A 20,980-nucleotide genomic window follows, 5' to 3' on the forward strand; every position below is an offset into this window, starting at 1 on the left:
AAAACTCATACCACTTCTTGGAAATGATCAAAGATCTACACATGGGACAAGAAGATCTGCTTGTAAGTTTCGACATGGTTTCACTATTCACTCAAGTCCCGATAAAAGAAACTCTTGAACTCTTCAAAAATAAATACCAACCAGCTAAACACCTCATGGAACTAGCAGAACACTGCTTAACCAACACATATTTCATATACAAAGGACAAAGATACAAGCAAATTGAAGGAGCCCCTATGGGATCACCACTGTCACCCGTCATTGCAAACCTGTTCATGGAAGAATTCGAATCCAGAGCCCTAGCTGATGCCACCCACAAACCCAAACTATGGTTAAGATACATCGATGACACATTTGTGATTTGGCCCCATGGAAAAGAAAACCTAAACAATTTCCTAACACACCTAAACAGCACACACCCCAAAATCAAGTTCACCATGGAAACAGAAACAAACAAACAACTACCATTCCTAGATGTACTAATCTACAAAAAAACAGATGGCACACTAGGACATACCATATACCAGAAGAAAACACACACCAACTGCTACCTCAACACCCAATCCCATGGACCACATACATTGGACAGACCAATAGAAGAATAAGTACCCACCTGGATGAACACAAAAATGCAGTCAAAAAGCTGGAACACACTTCCTCACTAGTCCAACACATGAAAGCCACAGGTCATAGCATCAACTTCAATGGCACCAAAATCCTAGCCACTATAGAAAACCCCAGCCACAGAATTATCAGAGAAGCCATAGAGATTGAAAAAAGACCTGAAAGCATGAATAGAAGAGATGATTCCACCAGACTGTCAATCATTTGGAAGCCTGCATTCACAAACAAAAAAATCTCCACACCACTAGCCAGGCAAACACCTGGGCACAAACAGATCCCCCCTGATACCTCCAGCTCAAACACACCCCAACCAGGCACCCAGATGAAACCTAGCTTCCTAACAAATGATAGCCGTCCATTTACTTGGAGCCAAGCTGCACTAAAAGCCTCCAATACTAGGAACACAATGTTGCCAGCCAATCAAGACATAAAAAAAGCCACAAAACAGACAGAAGATATTAGAAACACCAATCAAGCAGAACACAGCAAACTCCAAGACCAATAAACACAGACCAAGACTCCCAACCAATCAGGATGAAGAAAAAACCATTCTGGCACAGCAATAGGCTAGCCCCAAATTTAAAACTGAAACAACTGTAAAAGTCTGACTCACAGACGAACACAATACAGAAGCCTGATGATGGCAGATGAGATTCTGCTGAAACGTTGCTACAACTTTAAGAGAACAACTACAATGACGTGGGAAAATACACGAACAAAGCCGAATGCCATACATACATACATACATACATACATACATACATACATACATACATACATACATATATATATATATATATATATATATATATATATATATATATATTATATATATATACACACACATATTTTAAGACAAACAGACACAGACAATACATAAAAAAACATAAAACCATCTTCCATTTTGTACATACAGTGCGTCAGTTGGTTTAGAATCTTTTGTGCGATCCTTTCATAATCATTGTTCACAATTTATATCAATCTCACATTGTCTAAATAACATATGCTTATCTATTTATCAATTATTAATTATCCTGCTATTTATTCCATCAATATTGTATTATGCTGCCATCCAATAGTTATATATGTCTACATTATATTTTGTATCAATCTATTAATCTTCTATAATAAAATTATCTATTCTGTTACCATATTTTTTTATCCAACCATTGATAAAACAAATCCCATATCATATAAAATTGCTTGACTTCTTGTTCTCTAATTTCAAATGTCAGTTTACTCATTTCAGCACAATCCATAATTTTTTAAATAACTTCCTCCTGCATAGGTATTTTGTCATTTTTCCAGTTCTTCGCAAATATAATTCTAGCCACTGTTAAAACATTTACAATCAAATATTTCAATTCTTTATTTTATATGTCTGGTATGACTCCCAATAAAAAGATTTCTGGTTTAAAGTCTATATGTTGTTTTATTATTTTTCCAACCATGTGTGGATTTTAGTCCAATATTTCTTTGCGTCTGAACATGTCCACCACATATAGTAATATGAACCAGGTATCTGATGACATTTCCAGCATTTATCTGATTTATTCTTAAACATTCTCGCAAGTCTCATCGGGGGTAGGTGCTACCTGTAAAACATCTTATATAAATTTTCTTTATATGCAGTTAACATTGTCATTTTATAATTTTGCGACCACAATTTTTGCCATTTTTCTAAATCCAAAATTTCCAATTTCCATATCCAAAATTTCCCCCCCCCCAAGCAATCATTGTTTCGTTAACTTGTTTCTCCTCCAATTTAAATTCTAATAGATGTTCATAAAGTTTTTTAATTACCTTTTCATCAGTACCCATCAAAATTTTATCTAAATCAGTCAACTTATCATAAATACCTTCTGCTTTAGAGTCTTTATCAAACCTAGATTGTATTTACAAATATGAAAACCAATTCATTTTTATACCTTGTTCTTCCAACGCTTGCATAGATTTAAGTTTAAATTCAATATCTCACCATATCTAACTGTTTGTTCCTTTTTATATATTATTGAATAAGAAAAAGCTTCAATAGTTGATATCCATGTTGGAATTTTTAAGTAATATTGTCTTTTTATCTTCTCCCAGTTCAAAAACAATGCCTCTTGAATATAATGTCTTCTAAAATACCCCTGTGTTTTAGTTCCCTTATACCAGAGAAAGGCATGCCATCCCAACAGCAAGTCATGGCCTTGTAAAGTCAACAATCTACTGTTCCTTAGTGTTATCCATTCCTTTACCCACATCAAACTTGTCACCTGGTAATATAGCTCCCAAATGTGCAAGGCAAAACCTCCTCTTATTCTTGCATCTTGTAACAGTTTTAATTTTATTCTTGCTTTTTTACCCTGCCAAATATATTTCAACACAATTCTATTTAAATCTTCAAAAAACTCTTTCCCTAGTCGAATAGGAATTGTCTGGAATAAATATAAAACTCTAGGCAATATATTCAACTTAATTGTGGATATTCTCCCAATCAATGATAGTTGCAGTTTTCCCCATTTTATCAAATCTGTCGCAATCTGCTGTTTGAGTTTAATACAGTTATCTTCCTTCAGTGTATTACATCTTGGTGTAATATGTATCCCTAAATATTTAACCTTGTTCGTGACCTGTATTTTTAAAATTTCTTCCAACTCTTTCTTTCGTCTTGCTAACATATTCTTGGTTAATATCTTTGTTTTGTCTTTATTTATTCTCAAACCTGCTACTTCTCCATATTTTTCTATTTTTTCTATTAATTTGGGTGCTGTTTCCAATGGGTCTTCTAATATAAATAACAGGTCATCTGCAAAAGCTTGCAATTTATACTCTTCCTTTTTAATTTTCATTCCTTTTATTTCTTTTTCTTCTCTGATATTCCTGTTCAACACTTCCTACGTTAACACAAACAGCAGAGGCGACAATGGACAGCCTTGCCTTGTCCCTTTTCTTATATCTATGGATTCTGTTAATTCTCCATTCACCATCACCTTTGCAGTTTGTTCATGGTATATTGTTTCAATGGCTTGGATAAATTTTTTACCAAAGCCCATTTGTATCAATTGCAGTAAAATAAATTGCCAACTCACATTGTCAAAGGCTTTTTGTGCGTCTAGAAACATCAAGGCCATTTGCTTCTCAGGTGTGCTTCATAATATTCCAGAGTATCCAAAATAATTCTCACATTGTCTTTTATTTGTCTCTTTGGCAGAAATCCATTTTGATCAGTATGGATGCAATTGTTTAAATATCTTTTTAGTCTTTCTGCCAAAATTGAAGCAAAGATTTTATAGTCTGAGTTCAATAGAGATATAGGTCTATAATTTTTAGCTTGCTGCAGGTCTGTACCTTCCTTCGGTATAAGTGTAATGTATGCTTCTGACCATGTTTCTGGTATTCTTTTCTTTAACATAACTTCATTCATAACTTCTAAAAGATGAAAATTCAATATTTCCTGAAAACTCTTGTAAAATTCCGCTGGTAAACCATCTGGACCTGGTGCTTTCCCAACATTCTGTTTTTTAAGGCTTCTGTTAATTCCATCATTGTTATATTTCCTTCTAACATTGTTTCAATATTTTTAGGTATCTGAGGTAGGTTCGCTTTCTGTAGATATTGGTTAATTTTTTCTTCTTGAATATTCTCTTGAAAGTACAGTTTTCCGTAGTAGTCTTGTATAATTTTTTTCTTCTCCTCATTTCCATAGCAAACCTGTCCTTCTTTATTTATTAATTGACTAATCCTTCTTGCTTCTCTTTCCTTTCTCAGTTTATAAACTAACCATCTGCCTGGTTTGTTTGCATCTTCAAGTAATTCTGTTTGGCATTTTAAATTTTTTGTGCTAATTCCTCTTTTTCCATCAGTCCCATTTTATGTTTAATTATATCCATTTTATTTTTAATGTCTTTTTTTGGTGGGGACTTCTGTAAATCTTTTTCCAATCCTTTATAGTCATCCTCTAATGTCTTGAATGTGTTTTTCTGTTTTCTGTTTCTTCTCCTAGTATAATCTATTATCAAGCCTGTTGTGTAGGCCTTCATCGTGTCCCAGAGATTCTGTAAAGATGTATCCTCTTTTCTATTTTCTTTGAAGAAGAAAACAAGTTCTTTCTCTATTTTCTGTTTAAAGTCTTTTTCTTTTAATATCATATTATTTAAAGTCCATCTAGATCTCCTCTTGTATCTTTTCCAAATAACTGACACTGGATTATGATCTGCCCAAGTGCTTGTTTCTATTTCAATCTGTCGTACATTAGTCAACAATTCTGCTGACATCCATATCATATCTATTCTAGACCAGGATGTATGCCTGTTTGAATAAAAAGTATATTGCTTACTTTCTGCATTTCTCTCTCTCCATGCATCTTTTAAATTAAATTCTTCTGTTATTCGAAGAAAGAATTTTGATAGTATCTCTCTAACTTTCTTTGTTGTTTTCTGTGTTTAATAGTCCAACCGGTCATTAATTATTCCATTAAAATCTCCCATCATACAAATATTAACATAGTCCAATTCAATTATTTTCATATGTAATTTTCTGTAGAATTCTTCTTGTTTATCATTTGGGGCATAAATTGCAATTAAAAGTGTTTTAACGCTGTTATCTATCCATTATTTCCACCATCAAAATCCTTCCATCATCATCTGTGTAGATTAGTTCTGCCAAAATTGTTTCTTTAATATATAATACCACACCTCTTTTTTTGAGTTGTGCCAGCAATGTAAATATTTTCCCTAGTATTCCTTGTTTTAGTATATATTCATGTTGTTTTTTAATATGTATCTCTTGTAAGCAGATTATGTCAAATTTTAATTTTTCTAATTTGTGAAATACCTTCCTTCTTTTAATAGCCAAATTAAGTCCATTTAAGTTAATCGTAATCAATTTTCTTTTATCCATGTTAAGCTTTATAAGAGGGTTTTATTGCTCTAGTAGATCTCAATTCTCATTGTTCTCTGGGTTCACCACCTACTGCACCTTCTTCTTTTTCTTTTTCAATTACTGCTATACACTCCTCTTGGAATCCAATTAGTGACACTCCCTTTCTTTCTTCTTCCTCCTTTCCTCTAAAGTATTCTAAGTAGAATAGCCCAGCTTTTTCAACTGTGTCAATTCTGTGTTCCTGCCAAGTGAACAAGAGGCCTTCTGGCATCAACCATCTGTAGTTTACTCCTCTTTTAAGTAACTCTTTAGTCAAAAATAAATATTCTCTTCTCATCTCTCTTACTCTTCTTGGTATCTGTTTCAGCACCACAATTTCTTTGTCTTCATATTTTAGTGTTTTCTCTCTCGCCACCTGGAGTATCTGTGTCTTAATAATCTTCTTAGTAAATCTATTGTGAACTTCTCTTGGTAGTCTATTCCTCATTGCATATCTTGTATAGACATGAAACACTTCATCCATCCCATCCATCATCTTTTCTTCGGTTATTTCCAGTGCTTCTGCCAATATTTCTGCCATTATTCCAGCAAGGTTTTCACCTTTTCCTTTTTCTATATTTTGAAATCTTAGATAAAATTCTGATTTATCTATTTCCCATCCTAATGGTTCACATCTGCCCTTCTCAACATCGCTCAATTGAATATCAATGTCTCCAATTTTCTTATCTCTTTGTATATCTTCTTCTTCAGTTTTTTAAAATCTGTCTTCATATTTCATCATCATCTGTTGAATTTTTTACACTTTCTCATCTGTCTTTTCAATTTTTTGCTCAATCTTCTGAATTCCTTGCATAATCATCTGTAATGTCACTTCTTTCTCTTTCTCTTTTCCTGTTGTAATATTGTCTGTGTAGATCATTGTCCTCCAGATGGTGAGGGGGTTGGTATCAAAGAAGCTGGAGCTGTTGTCTTTCTGCTCAACTTGTAATGCTTATCTGTAAAGAAAGAGAGAGAGAAAAGAAAAAAAGAGGAAAAATGAAAAAAAAATGAAGGCAAACAGTTGCCACTCCAAAGGAAAAAAGGAAAAAGAAAGTCTTCAGGCACTTGTATACCTTAATCCAATTAGTTGCAATGGTAAATGTAAAAAAGAAAAAAATCAAAGATAAAAAAGGGGAAAAAGAGAAAAGAGAAATATTCTATATGTTCCTCTTAATAAACAAGAAGAAAACAAAAATAAAAGATTTACATTTTGGTTCCTGGTTTAAAAAGTCAAAATACAATTGAAGAGAAAAAAAACCCAACTAGTGGGGGTGGGTGGTAGAAAGGGAGGCAAAAAGTAAAAAGCAATTCTAATATAAAACAAGTCTCTGCCACCAAATATCTAAGGCTCTTTGATAAATCAGTTCAGAGTTTTTCAAGGTCACTTCAATCTTCTTTCTTTCAACTTCAACTCCAGACTCCAGCTATCTGTTCACCAATGAGCACCTGAATAAACAAACTGCCATGCTCATCTCTATCTTTTCCAATACAAAGCTCAGAATCCTTGATTGTAACACAAACTAGTAAAAGAAAAAAAGAAGAAACAATGTATCCAAGCCTCTGAGCAGCAGTGCTACTTATTTTCCTTCACTTTCACTTCCCCCTCCTCAGACTACAGCCAGGAAGATTAAAAAACAAAATAAAATCTTTCTGTATTTTTTTTTAAAAAAGAAGAAAAATAAAGCTTAAATCAAGCAGAAGAGTCTTAATCATAAAGAATTTTCAAAAGGATTGTTGAAAAAAAGGAGAAAGAAATACAAACAGAAATAAAAAGATTAAAAAGTACCAGTCCAGCTTAAAGTTAAACAGCTTTGCCAAGTTCAGAATTCCAATAAAAAGGGGGAAAAAGGGGGAAAAAAAACCTTTCACTTTGACAATTAATCATGCCGCTTAAACTCTTTTCAGTTTTAGTCCACTTTTATTTTTTCAGGGTGTTCTCTCCAAGAAATAATAAGTAAAAGTTCATCTCACCAAACTGACACACTTTCTTTCTAATCTCTTCCATTCCAAACCATCCCAGTTTCAGCAGCTTGGAAGGCTGCCTCTCCGCCGCCAGCAAAAAGGGCTTTTCCTGGATCAACCAGGGACTTTGCAGTGTCCCTGGGATCAACAGGATGTGCCCTTGTCAATCACCATCTCTATGGGACAGTTTAGGTCCATGGGGACTGACCAGCAGCTGAGATATCGACAGAGATCTTGGAGGGTCAAGATCGCCCATCGTACTGCTGCAACGCCCCTTAAGTCACTTTTATAAGTTCAATCATATAACATAACATTCAGGGATCATTTTAATTAAAAATCTTCCTTGTTCTCATATTTTAATCTCCAGTGGTGTTAGAGTAAGACTGTATAGAATGTCAGAACCAATAATTCCTGTGGGAATGAAATTTGGGGAAGTTGTGGCTGCTAGAGCACAAATGCGTCTTTTGACTACACTTTCCAGAAATCTGTAAATCACATGGTGAAAGGAAAGGTGGGAGGGCCATATTCCCACTTAATGGCACTGACTGACAAGACAAGAATGAAGGAGCATTTCAGATGCTTGCTGGCATGGTAGTAATTTTGGGGAATATGGTACTTGTCTGGGAGTGCTACAATTGATGGTTGAACCCTTTTCTTCCCTGGTCCTTGGAGATATACCAGGATGGGGACAAAGTGCAGTTTTCCTCATGGTCCATGGTTTCCCTGTTTCCCTTCCCTTCAGCAGCATGGCAGGCAGTTCCATGATTCAGCCAAGGAGGAGGAGGAATGGTTTTGACATTCTTTGCAAGCTTGACCCAAATAAAGTCAATGGGAAAGCCAGCAAAGGTCACTTTCACTCCCATGTTTGTTTGTTTTTGGCCACCCATGGTCACTCTGAGAAAGAAAAGATCTCTGAAATGATGACCTAACAGGTCATGGGTTGTCTGCTTTGCCATCAAATATTAATATAGCAGGTGAATTCTTGATTCAATTTAAAATAATCCATTAGATGTCTGAAATTTTAAAAAATGCCAATCATATCCAAAGGCTGTTAAACAAAGGTCTCTGCTAACTATTCTGGATGACAGGTTAGATTTGATTGATAGATCAGATTCAGATTGATTTTTAACTCTGTTATGTATGAACTTCCTAGAGTGAGATTTTTCCTCATTCACAATAACATTCAGTAGAAAAAAAAACCAGAACATTTTGTCAGGTCCAGACATATAACCACCATTTGTAGGAAAACAGGCATTAGGACTGGCCCATAAACATCCAGAGGAAGAACAAAGGGACCATTGAAAACACATGGATGCCTGTATCACAACTCAGATGCCATAACCTAATACCCCTATCTGCCTTTAGATTACAAATATGTAAGTCAGCATATGTGTGATGATGTCACCAAATGTGTGCCGTGTTCTCTTCCTTGTGGTTTTCTTCAGACATTACTGGTTTGACAACAATACATGGAGATACACAAAGTCAGGTTATTAGTGAAGCTGTCCTGTAAATTAATTGCTTTTAAATACAGTTTTTCACACTGGAAGCTTCTAGTCTCCATCTGATCACAGGGGTTATTGATCAGCAATGAACATAGGAAGTGAATACTGTTCACAAGTATAAATATATTTTCAAGCAAGACTGCCAAGGAAACTTTACTGGCAAGGAAACTTTGGCAAAGACTGCCAAGGAAACTTTCTTTGCAAGTTGTAATATACTCCACCTTTTGGATTTTTAAATGGTAATTTCAATACCTATGCAGTCTGAAAAGTCAAGACTGATGACTGGATCATTGTTGACAAATGCATACTCAACAGTAATTAGACAAGATTCTACTTAAAGTCTGCTGTGGCTTCAGTGACACTGAGAGATTCCTCAGGTTTTTTTTTCTCCCCTTTGCTTCTTTCAAATGCCATAATATAGGATATGGCCATGATTTTCACTTGCTGCTTTCCCTTGCACCCTGAGCTCCATGGAATATCTATTTCATGTAATTTTGTGCAGAGAGGTTGCAGAAATGAAGGAAGGAATGAAGCCGAGGGATGCAGAAAACAACACAGTTGAATGAAATCCTGCATTTGTATGCCACAATATGCTTTCTTGCTGTAAATCTCTGGCTTCTAAATAAATCCACACTACATCAAAATAAATAGCATTTTCTTTATTAAATTATGCAGCAATTAAGATAATGAATTGAAATGCTATTTTAAGAAGGGGATAAGGTACAATTTTTAAAGGAAAATTATTGATCAGATATAATTAAAAACTGGGAAAGTGATGCATATTTGCATAAACAAGAATTGTGCAGTGTAACTTGTATCATTATATCTTAATTGCAAAACTATATTTCTAATATTTCTGGAACATTGCAGGCTTTTATTTTTCTAAAGTAACCAGGGTGCCTATCTTAGTTGTTTTATGATTCTGGCAGTAACATGATACTCGTTGCCTAGAATTTTATTATCTGAGTCAAATGAAAGTGATATATATTTTCTCAGATGGCTCTTTTGTGTCTTCTTGACAATACTTTGGAAAGAAAAATACAGTAAAATATCAGGAGAAGAAAACAACACAGTTATTTATGTTACAAAAAGATAGTTGCCTGGTTAGTAAAGTAATTTATTTACTCTGTTCTTAGACAGATATATAAATAGCTTTTACTTTTCCAACTACAGCCTTCAAAACATATACTATTAAAAATAAACTAATATAATAGAGGAAAAAGCTATTTTCAAGTTCCTCAGAAGATAACATACATGGCATTTAACAATTCAATAAGAATGGAGCCAGCTGCCTACTCCAAGAAAATGTTATGCTGTTTGGGTGTTATCAGAGAGAAGAATACCTGGAGAAATTATTAACCCAGTCGTTGTCAAAAGCTGATTAAGTATGTAAAACTTCTCAGATAAGAACATGTCTTTAAAATGTCATTGTTATTTACCTCATCATAAGGGATCTCCAGTACCTTAACCTAGCTTGGAAACAAACTGAAAGACTGATGTAGATCATATTTAGCAATATTGTTTTTAAAGCACATAATCAATAAATCATTGCATGCTGTTCATTTGTGCAATACTTTGTACTAGTATAAACAAGAAGCAATTAAGGTCTATATGATTATATAAGGACACTCCTGATCATAGAAAGCCCCTGGCACTCTGGACACAGAAGTAGGTCAAGAACATCTTCCCCAAATGTTGGGCTCTTCCATTAGAAAAGGAATGCAACAAAAACCAAAATAAGGTTTATCATATAAGCTCAGGCTAAGTAATCTACAGGAAAATATCAGAATTTTTATCTACCGTGTTTCTCACATAATAAGGCCGGGCCTTATTTTTTTTGACCCCAAAAATGGCTAGGACGTCTTTTCCGGGGTGACTTAATTCTCCCCCTTGCATCCTCGGGTGGGTGGGAGGGCGGCGACAGCTTGGATATTCAGGAGACCTTCGGGTTCGAGCCACCGTTGCTTTCCCTTCTCCCTTGCTGCCGCGGCGTTTGGCGCAGCCACGTGCGGCCAGTCAGGGCTCCTCCCTGCAACCGGAGCCCTGAGGAGACACTTGGCTTCAGGCGCTCCCGTCTTCCCTTTGCTTTCAAGGTAAAGCGAATTATTTTACAAAGCCTCCCCTGCCCGAGAGGGCAGCCCAACCCCACGTGGGGAGGCTAATCTCCGGGGCCTCTTCCATTCCTCCCCGACCTCCCTACGCTGCGCACCTCTGACGCGCCGCTCCCTTCAGCCCAGCGAGCTCTTCCACCTCAAAGAAAGGCCAGGTGGGCGGCTGCGGAGCAGCAGCAGCGGGTCTGAGCCGCTCGCAGCGGAAACAGCCACCACCCGTAGCCCGACGCGGGAGAACGAGAGAGGTTAGCGGCCGCCAGCCCGGGCGAGATTTGGGAACGAGGGGCAGGAGGAGGCACGCACACACCCGCGGCTCACTTTCCCAGCTTTGCCCAGCCCTTACGGCTCTGGCGCGGCCCTGGCAGGATGAGCGGAGGGTCACTATTCACTATTCACTAATAGTTTCTCCCTCTGCTTGAATCTGTCTCCTAAAAGCATGTCTTCTGGCAATTTGGGATGGCTTAGGGGAATAGTGGTTGGAAAGAATTTCCTGCAATTCTTCCCAAGGAACAGTCTTAACTGAACATGGAGCCAATAATGCCGTAGCAGTGTCAAACACTGTGGGTCTGCAAAAACTTTAAAAGTAGGACTTTTTCCTATGGTCGGTAGCATCAGCAAGGTCTATGGTGTCTAGAAAGCAGTCAAATCGGTTTCTGTAGGATTCCCATGTCTCAGCTGTCGGTCTGAAAGGTGGGAATGCAGGGTTCGAAGTCATCTCGCTTCGGCGGTGCTGTCTCTTCTGAAGGAAAGTTGAATTTCATGCTCGCGAATAGCGACGGTAGCTCTTTAAATGACAATCAGCTCGTAGTGATTTCAGCTCTTTTTGTAGTGACTTCGCTCAGCGATTTTTTGCCTGGCTGCCTCTTATTGGTATCCCGCCCTCGTCGCCAGTGTTGTAGAGCGGCGGTAATAACCTGAGGCAAACTCGGGGTGAACTTCAACTGGCAACTTTATTGCCACAATAAAGGGTTGCCACGGCTGCCGTGCTAACAGGGCAGTCAGCTGGCGGCAACAGCTGATGCCGTTTGACAGCTCCTTTTATAGCCGGCTGTCAAACGGCATCAACCAATAGGAACGGTCCCGCTAGAAACACGGACCAGAGTGAAGACTTCGGGTTAGTCCATTGCGAACGCTACAGAGATTACTGCCTTGTATTTATTAATGACACAGAGAAGGTAGTGATAAGACTTCCTTTGGGATCCCCAAAGAAAGGCAGCATTGATTTTGTTCCTTTTCATAGAAGGAGAAGAGACACTTCATAACTTCACTTTTCCTCCCAGTGAGAGAACTGAACATATTGTGATCACTACATTCTTGCTGCCATTGGCAACAGTAAGATAGTAAACTGAAGCTTCTTTTTTGGATAAAAAGAGCAGTCTTGTCCTTTCCATTGAACGTGTTGTAGGACTGAGTGTTCAAGAAGACAATTTTCCATTGTTCGTTGATCAGGTATGGGGGAAGTGGAGGGGCTCAGGAACTGCATTGGTTCTAATAGCATCCAACTATCAAAAGTAAGAAAGTAGGTGTTAAAGCAGTTAAAGCAGCAGTTAAAGCAATGAGGCGATGTGTTCTTCCTTTTTAAAAAAGATATCTGTTTATTTGATTATCGTTTCTCACATAATCAGCCAGATGTTTAAACTATATTTAGCATTTTTGTCCACTCTACCATGTTCTTCCAAAGGACCTGAAATAGGCAGATGTGGATGTTTGATGGTATTAAGGTTATTGTTTCAGGATATAAACTGTTCCAAGTAAAGCTGCCTTTTCCAATCGACTGATGGTGGTTTTTGGACTGATGGTGTTCAAGTGATGGTTCTAGTTGTTTTGGGGTTACAAGCAAGATGCTGATTACTATTGGTACTTTGGTTGTTGTTGTTGTTTGCCACAGCCATTCTATTATATTTTATTCATTAAATGTGAAACTCAGTCAACTGAATATTTTTTTTTTTTTTGCAAATATCATTGATTGGCACTGATGGTTGATACAGGTTGCTTCCAGCATCCTAGGTATCAACCAAGTATATTCTTAAAATGTATCTTGTTCCAAGTAGTACAGGTTTTTTTGCAGTTCCACTAGTGTTATTGCAGGAATCTGCAATTTGTTAGGTATTTTGTAAAATTCTTGGACATGGTACCTAGTGCCCTGATGACAATGTCTCATGTTTCATCCATAATCACATAGTTTTGATGGCCAAGTCACAATTTCATGATTTTCTCCAGTTCTCTCCCCCCCACCATTTTTGGCATCTTCTGGTACAGCAATATCAATAAATTGTATGCTTCAGTCTTCAACAACTATGATATCTAGTGTGTTATATTCCAAATGATGATCCATCTGTATTTGAAAGTCCCACAAGATCTTCATCTTCTCATTTTTGACAACTTTTTCCACTTCATGTTTCCATGACTTTTCGTATACAGGTAAGTCTCATTTTTTACATAATGACCAGTAGATTAATTTAGCAACTGGATCATGTCTAGCTTTGTAATCAGTTTGTGCTATTTTTCTGCACTCACATATTAAATGTGAAACAGTTTCAACTTTGTTGTTGCAAAGTTGTCAGTTTGGATTGTCAGTGGATTTTTGTATCTTCGCATTCATGGCATTAGTTTTAGTGCTTGTTCTTGAGCAGCAAGTGTTAAACCTTCCATTTCTTTCTTGATATCAGAGAACATCTTGGTTGTGAGCACAAATAAGCCATATAGATGGCAATAATGGTATATTATATCTTCACATTTCTGCAATTGCTTCTCTCTCAGCCACTCTCTTAAATTGCTGCAATTCTTTCGGAGCATGGTTGGAAAGAAAAAAAATGATTCAATTATGTGGGAGGTCTTTGAATTCAAAATATGGAATTAACATTTCTACTTTGGCACATTAGTTACTGGGACAATTTGTACACTCAAATGTTCATTGCCTTTTACAGTAATAGTTTCTCAAGGCATAGTCGTCTTTTTATACAATAAATCTATTTCTGTCTTGAAAGAAAATTATTTCTAACTTTGGGTGTTTCTTTATAAAATGCTAGTGGAACATAAAAAATAGAGATTTTAAACTTGTTAAACTCCCAGTATGAAGAAACAAAGATAAAAAATCTACTTCCTTTATATCTTATTCTTACAAAGAATTGAATATATATTCCACAAAGTATTAGGAATGATATGCCATTCTACATGTCCTTGTTCTTTTTTTTCCTGGCCGGTTGGTTTTCAATCCCCATTCAACATATATTGAATATGGCATAATCACACTCATATATGTTTCATTTTTTTTCTAATTATCATGGTGAGAGCTGATTTGGTATAGAGATTAAGGCAGCAGATAAGAAACTGGGAGATCATGAGTTTCAGTCTTGTCTTGCAAACAAAGCCAATTGAGTGGCCTTGCAATCAGGCAATGGTAAACAAATTCCAAAAAAACTTGCCAAGAAAACGGCAGAGACTTATCCAGGCAAGTCAAAAACCTTCTCAAATACACACAATGATGCAGGCACATAGACACACATGCACAGAGATGATAGGTAGATAGATAGATAGATAGATAGATAGATAGATAGATAGATAGATAGATAGATAGATAGATAAAGATATAGATGAAGAAAGAGAGTGAAAGAAAGAAAGAAAGAATCAAAAAGCTGAGAGGACTCTCGGAGATTATTTATTCAAACCTTTTTTCTTACTTAGGATATTTAGACCTATCTATCTATCAAGGATTGTGCTATCCAGACAGTTTAGAGTTAATGGGATTTGGGATAGTTAGTTAGGAATTGTGAGCTGTCCCCTTAAGGGAATGCATCATGGTAAATGTAGTTAAGGTATCCTGGGAAATGTAGTCCATGTCATGTGGTCACATCTGTAATCCAAATTGGTCACTAAATTGACCCTTGGTGGGTCGGGGGAGGTCTCCCTCACTCTTGCCTGAAGCCATTACCATGCGGCTGCTTCATTCATCATGGGGTTGAGACCTTATTATCTTCCTACACCACAATTCAGATATGCAAAGGATTGGACATTAAGAAGAACCTCGTCATCAATGTGAGTTGACAGGATGCCTGATGAACCAATAAAAAAGACTTTGTATGGATGCTTTGTAGAGTTTATCTATCTGCCTTTGTACAGTATTTGTACAATATTTGTACAGGACAGGAAGAATAAGGATAATGTAGTGAAACCTGCAACATGCAAAGTGCTGGATTTGATGAACTCTTAGGTCCCTTCCATCTCTACAATTCTATGACTTGACTGAAAATATACCAACATATGAATATCCAGGTTGTATTGGAATCTCTGCTGACATTGGAATACCTCTCTAATCATTAATGCTAAGTGGAAAACTGTTATTATTATTCAGAAAATCCTCCATTTGTTTGAATTCTACTAGTTGCGTGATATCTTCAGTTATATGAAGAACATTATCATCACATCAAGATTCAAGCAGGATCACTATGATAAAATATTTCTTAAGGAAAGAAAATTAGCATATGCAGCCATTGCATTAAATCCCTTTCCCTGACTTCTAGCTTTCTACATGCAGAATTTGCTACATGCAGAATTTGCTTGCAGCAGCAGCTGAGAGAGAGAGACAGCTGATTCCGTTTGACAGCTCCTTTTATACGGATTGGTCCAGCCAATCAGGGATTCTCTGGCTCCCGCTTAAACAGTGGACCGGAGTGAGGACTTGCTGGTCGCAACAGACTTCAATGCCTATTACTTAAACACAGTACAGCCAAAGCCTAATGAGAAACTACAGGAAGTGCAATATATTTGAAGAGGGCTACAGGATTGAGAACAGTGAACCAATAGCTTCCAGATCCTTGATTAATTATGTGTTTGTTTGTGTTTGTGTTTGTGTTTGTGTGTGTGTGTGTGTGTGTGTGTATTAACCACTGCTGATCATCCTGGCATGAATGTCTTCTAAGCATGCACATACATGCCCAAAGATCTCAGGAGGATTTTTAAGCAACTGTGCCAAACCTTTGAGCAACTGCATCTGCTTCACAGCTGAGTGAGCAGATCCAGAGAGGGGCACTAGACCACTTCTTCAAACGAAATCCTGATACTAAATATTAAGCAGTTATATCAAATAAAATATGTTTATTTGATATAACTGCTTTTGGGGATAATGGTAGCTCAGGGACTGAGCGTGTATTTAGGATCCTCATGTTCTCAAATTCAGTCTTCAGAATGTCCGGTGTTGGGGGAAAATAACTTTTCTTTGAAACATTGAAAAAATGCTGCCAGTTTTCTACCAACATTTTGAATGATAAAAGTAGCATCATGCTAACACAATACAAAATCCATCCTGACACAATGCAAATCCTATCCTTTTTTTATATATATTTTTATTAAAAATATAATTACAATAGAAGCTAAAATATAAAAATAAATAATATAAAATAAAATAATAAATGGAGAAACATAGGGAAGGGGAAAGAAAAAAATAGCAATATAGCAAACAAAAAGAACAGAAATAAAAAAAGAGAATAACTTCCTCTTTCACCATGACAAGTATAAACAATTTCAGTAATTTATCATCTTCTCTTAAAATACATGGTATCTTCCTTCCATCTCCCAATTCTTATCTATAACCAAATCCCCAGAGCTTCCTAATTTCAGCTCTGTTGTCAGCAAAAGTCCTTTAAGGGTTAGCAAAGAATACAGTATATATCTTTTAGCCTTGAGCAAATAAACCAACTTCATATTTCTTTCTTTTACTTCTAATAATCTTAATATTTAAACCCTTCAAAATAAAGAACTTCTGCTCTGTTGTCATTATGGGGAAAAAAATCAAACAGAACCACTGCATGAAAAAAAAAATCAAACAGAACCATGTTGCAAAATTGGAAATGTGATGAATAATAACAAAAAATGCTTAATAAAAATATTTAAAAAAACAAAATAAGCAACTTATTTTCTTTTCATTTCTTCCTTGTCACTTCTCACAAGATTCTTCAAAGTTTGAACGAGCCTCTTTTGTAAATCACACACACACACACACACACACACACACACACACGTGTGTGTGTGTGTGTGTGTGTGTGTGTGTAATATCCATGTCACTCTCTGAGTTTATTAATTATATAGCCCTCTTAATTATTTAGACCTCGTTCAATTTCTTTGTGTGTCCTGTCATTTTTCTTGTTATTTTTTCCGGCATGTTTAAATCCACCTTCAAAAAAAGTGGCAATCTTGTCATCTAAAAGTTGCTCCTCTTCCACAGCATCTTTTAAACACCAACTATCTATAGAGTTAGATACTGTATACCAGTGATCCCCAACCTTTTTGACGCCGCGGCCCGGTACCAGCATCAGCTGGGCGCCGCAGCCCGGTACCAGCATCAGCTGGGCACCGCCATCTTTTTGATGAAAAAGTGCTTCCGGTGACCTCACCGGGCACGTTTTCATCAAAAAGATGGCGGCACGCTGTGAGCTTTTCCAGGTAGAAATGGCTTTCTACCTGGAAAAGCTCACCAGAGCGCTGGCGCTCCATCTTTTTGATGAAAACGTGCTTCCGGTGAGCTTTCTACCCGGAAAAGCTCACCGGAAGCACTTTTTCATCAAAAAAAGGTGGCGGCGCCCAGCAAGCCAGCGGCCCGGTAGGAGTTGTTCCGCGGACCGGTACTGGTCCGCGGACCGGTGGTTGGGGACCCCTGCTGTATACCATTATTTTACTGTCAGTGCAAGCTACACTGCTTTTGTATGTGCAGTGTAATGTTGCATGTGCATCCAAAAAAATTGAAGTTTGATGCTGAATATTTTTGAGGATTCTACAAATACCTTTGAATATATCCATCATAACTTGTAGCCAGTTATAAGGTTATCTTCCACGAATCTCTCTAATTTCTAATTAAAATCATTTCAAATTGGTGGTTATTATTACATCCTGTGTTATTTATTCGAAAGAGACTATTTAAAAGTTAGATTCAGCCTATTGATATTCTTATTCCAAAACCTTTCTTAAGTTCCGTTTCAGTTAATTATCCATTAGAATTAAAAGTATAGATTTCTTCCCAGTTTAATCATTTTTAGCATTCCATTTCCCATTTATAGTGTAATTTCACAGCATTTAAAATGAGAGAGAAAAGTGAAAATCAATTTGCCCATCAAAGCTTTTTTTCATACTTTCTTTACATGGCTTACCCTGAAGATTTATGAAACTGTTAAAAGGCAATTTTGGTAAGATAGCTGGGGGAAAATATGGAACAGATAACAATAGTTCCTGGAGTCAACTTAAAAACTTTTTTTTTACTTGTGAAGTTACCAGTCACCTTAATTAACCTGTAGTTGTGAATTTATTACTTATCATCACAAAGTAGAGACACATCCTAGATTTCCACAAAAATATTTTTAAAAATAAAACATACAAAGCAATTCATGCTTGTAGCAAATAACACTGGAATTTTCCAGGATGATCTGCCAGAGGGAGCTATTGCAACATAATTTAATTAAATTGTGTAGTTTTTAAAAAAAGAATGCTGAGATTCATCTCGTGCCAATTTTAAACTATATCTAGGTATGTTGCTAAGTAATTTGTTTCAGCCTGCAGATTTGCTTAACTGCCACATTGGAAGCATCAAAATTCAGTTCTGTCAATAAGCTCAGAAATAATTTCAGGAGCTCTTCTCTAGACTTCATTTCTATACAACAGTTTTTGGAGAGGAAGGGAATTTCCTTCAAGTAAAGTGTGATTGTCTGGCTACTGATTAACTTCATGGATGTGATCATTTTTTTATTCATTAAATTTATTTGCCATACAAGGTGATTCTAGGTGGCTTATAATGTTATAAAGAATAAGACAATGCAATAATAATAATGCAATGCAAGAATAAGACAATGCAAAACCCGTCTAGACAATGGAGAGAAGGACCTGTACATTGACTACCATGCTGACTGCATCAAAAGTAAGACACGCAACCCAATACCCAACTTTTACCCTCAACCACTACCCTACCTCAACCACCTACCACCACCCACCATCACCCAAAACTACCCACCACCCACCATCACCCAAGACTAGGCACGCACGCCCCCAACTACCTCAATCCCAACTGCTGCCGGACTTAAATGCAAACTACTCAATGCAAGAAGCCTCGTGAATAAAATACCTGAATTTCTCATCCTCTTAAATATGGCTAACTTCGACATTATATTTGTCTGTGAAACATGGCTCAATGCATCTCTCCCTGACTCCATTACCACAGTAAGAGACTATCATGTTTACCGATCAGATCGTGAAAATCGTCGAGGAGGTGGTGTTGCTATATTCTATAAAAAATCCTTACATCTAAAAAATATCCAAGTTACCCAGGAGCTTGCCCTTCCTGAAACCATCATCTGTGAACTATCCTTAAATATCACAATTCGATTCTTACTATGTTACAGAGCACCTGATTATGACATCGAACATATAAACAAGCTAAATACACTACTAACATGGGCTACATCCTGCCCATACCCTTTTATCTTTCTTGGAGATTTCAATCTACCTCATATTGACTGGACCCTAAATAATTGTACAACTGAAATCATACACACAACCTTCTTCAATACTATTACAAATCTAGGTCTTGAACAACTAGTAACCAACAACACTAGACTGAACAACTGCCTCGATCTCATCTTCTGCAATAGTTTGAATTTAATTTACCGAATACAAACCAAAGAACCCTTTTCCAGTAGTGATCACAATATGATTGACTTTTGCCTCAACATACGTCCACGCAAAAATCACCACAACGATGTCATCCCTAGTTGTAACTTCAAAAAGGCAATTATGATCTTATAGATAACGATCTCTCATCCCTCGATTGGCAATCTCTATTCACTGGATGCAATACTGTTGAAGATCATTACAACATATTTTTACTTGAAGTCAAAAGAGTCATCAAACTATATGTTCCAACAACAACTCCAAAAAAAAAAAAAAAAAAAGCAGATTACCCATATCAATAAGGAAACTTCAATCCAAAAAGAGATCACTCTGGCGGAAAAACAAATCTGGTCACGTTGCTAATTTCAAAAACCGATATAAAAATTTATGCCACCAGATAAAGACCGAATGCACCAATTACCACATTAAACAAGAGGAAAACCTTCTAAGCACCAATTCCACCCGTGCTTTTTACAATTTTGTAAACAACAAACTAAAAGACTCAAGGTCCATCCCTCCCTTGATAGGACCTGATGGTAAAGACTGCAGCGACGACACCATTAAAGCCAACATCTTTAACACATTCTTCGGCTCAGTGTTTGTAAACAGTAATGGATCATGCCCAATGTTTCCTAGCCGTACCACAGACAACAATAATGATCTAATACATATCGATTTTACAGTAGACAACGTTGAAAAAGCACTACGCAACCTAAAACCATCTCTATCTATTGGACCGGATGGAATATGTGCCTACTTCTTAAGAAAACTATCCGCTGCCATAGCCAAACCTCTAAGCATAATCTTTGAAAGATCTTTCAGAACCAGCTCCTTGCCCAACCTATGGTTACAAGCCACAGTCATTCCCATCTTCAAAAAGGGAGACCCAAGCCTAGTTGAAAATTACAGACCAATCTCCTTATGCTGCGTCACCTGTAAAGTCATGGAATCAATTATTAACCAATCCATCATCCTCCATTTAGAGACAAACAACCTACTCTCCAATAAACAATTTGGTTTCAGAAAAAAACTATCCTGTAATCTGCAACTCTTACACTGCAAAAACATATGGACTACTCAACTCGACCAGGGCAAAGCAATAGACGCAATCTACATAGACTTCTGCAAAGCCTTTGATTCAGTGGTACACGACAAACTACTCCTAAAAATAAAATCTTATGGTATCTCTGGACAACTGAATAACTGGATAGAAGCATTCCTGTC

The sequence above is a fragment of the Notechis scutatus genome, chromosome Z (genome assembly GCF_049901735.1).
Source record: "Notechis scutatus isolate UNSWTSFEM ecotype Mainland chromosome Z, rNotScu1.2, whole genome shotgun sequence".
Classification (NCBI taxonomy): Eukaryota; Metazoa; Chordata; class Lepidosauria; order Squamata; family Elapidae; genus Notechis; species Notechis scutatus.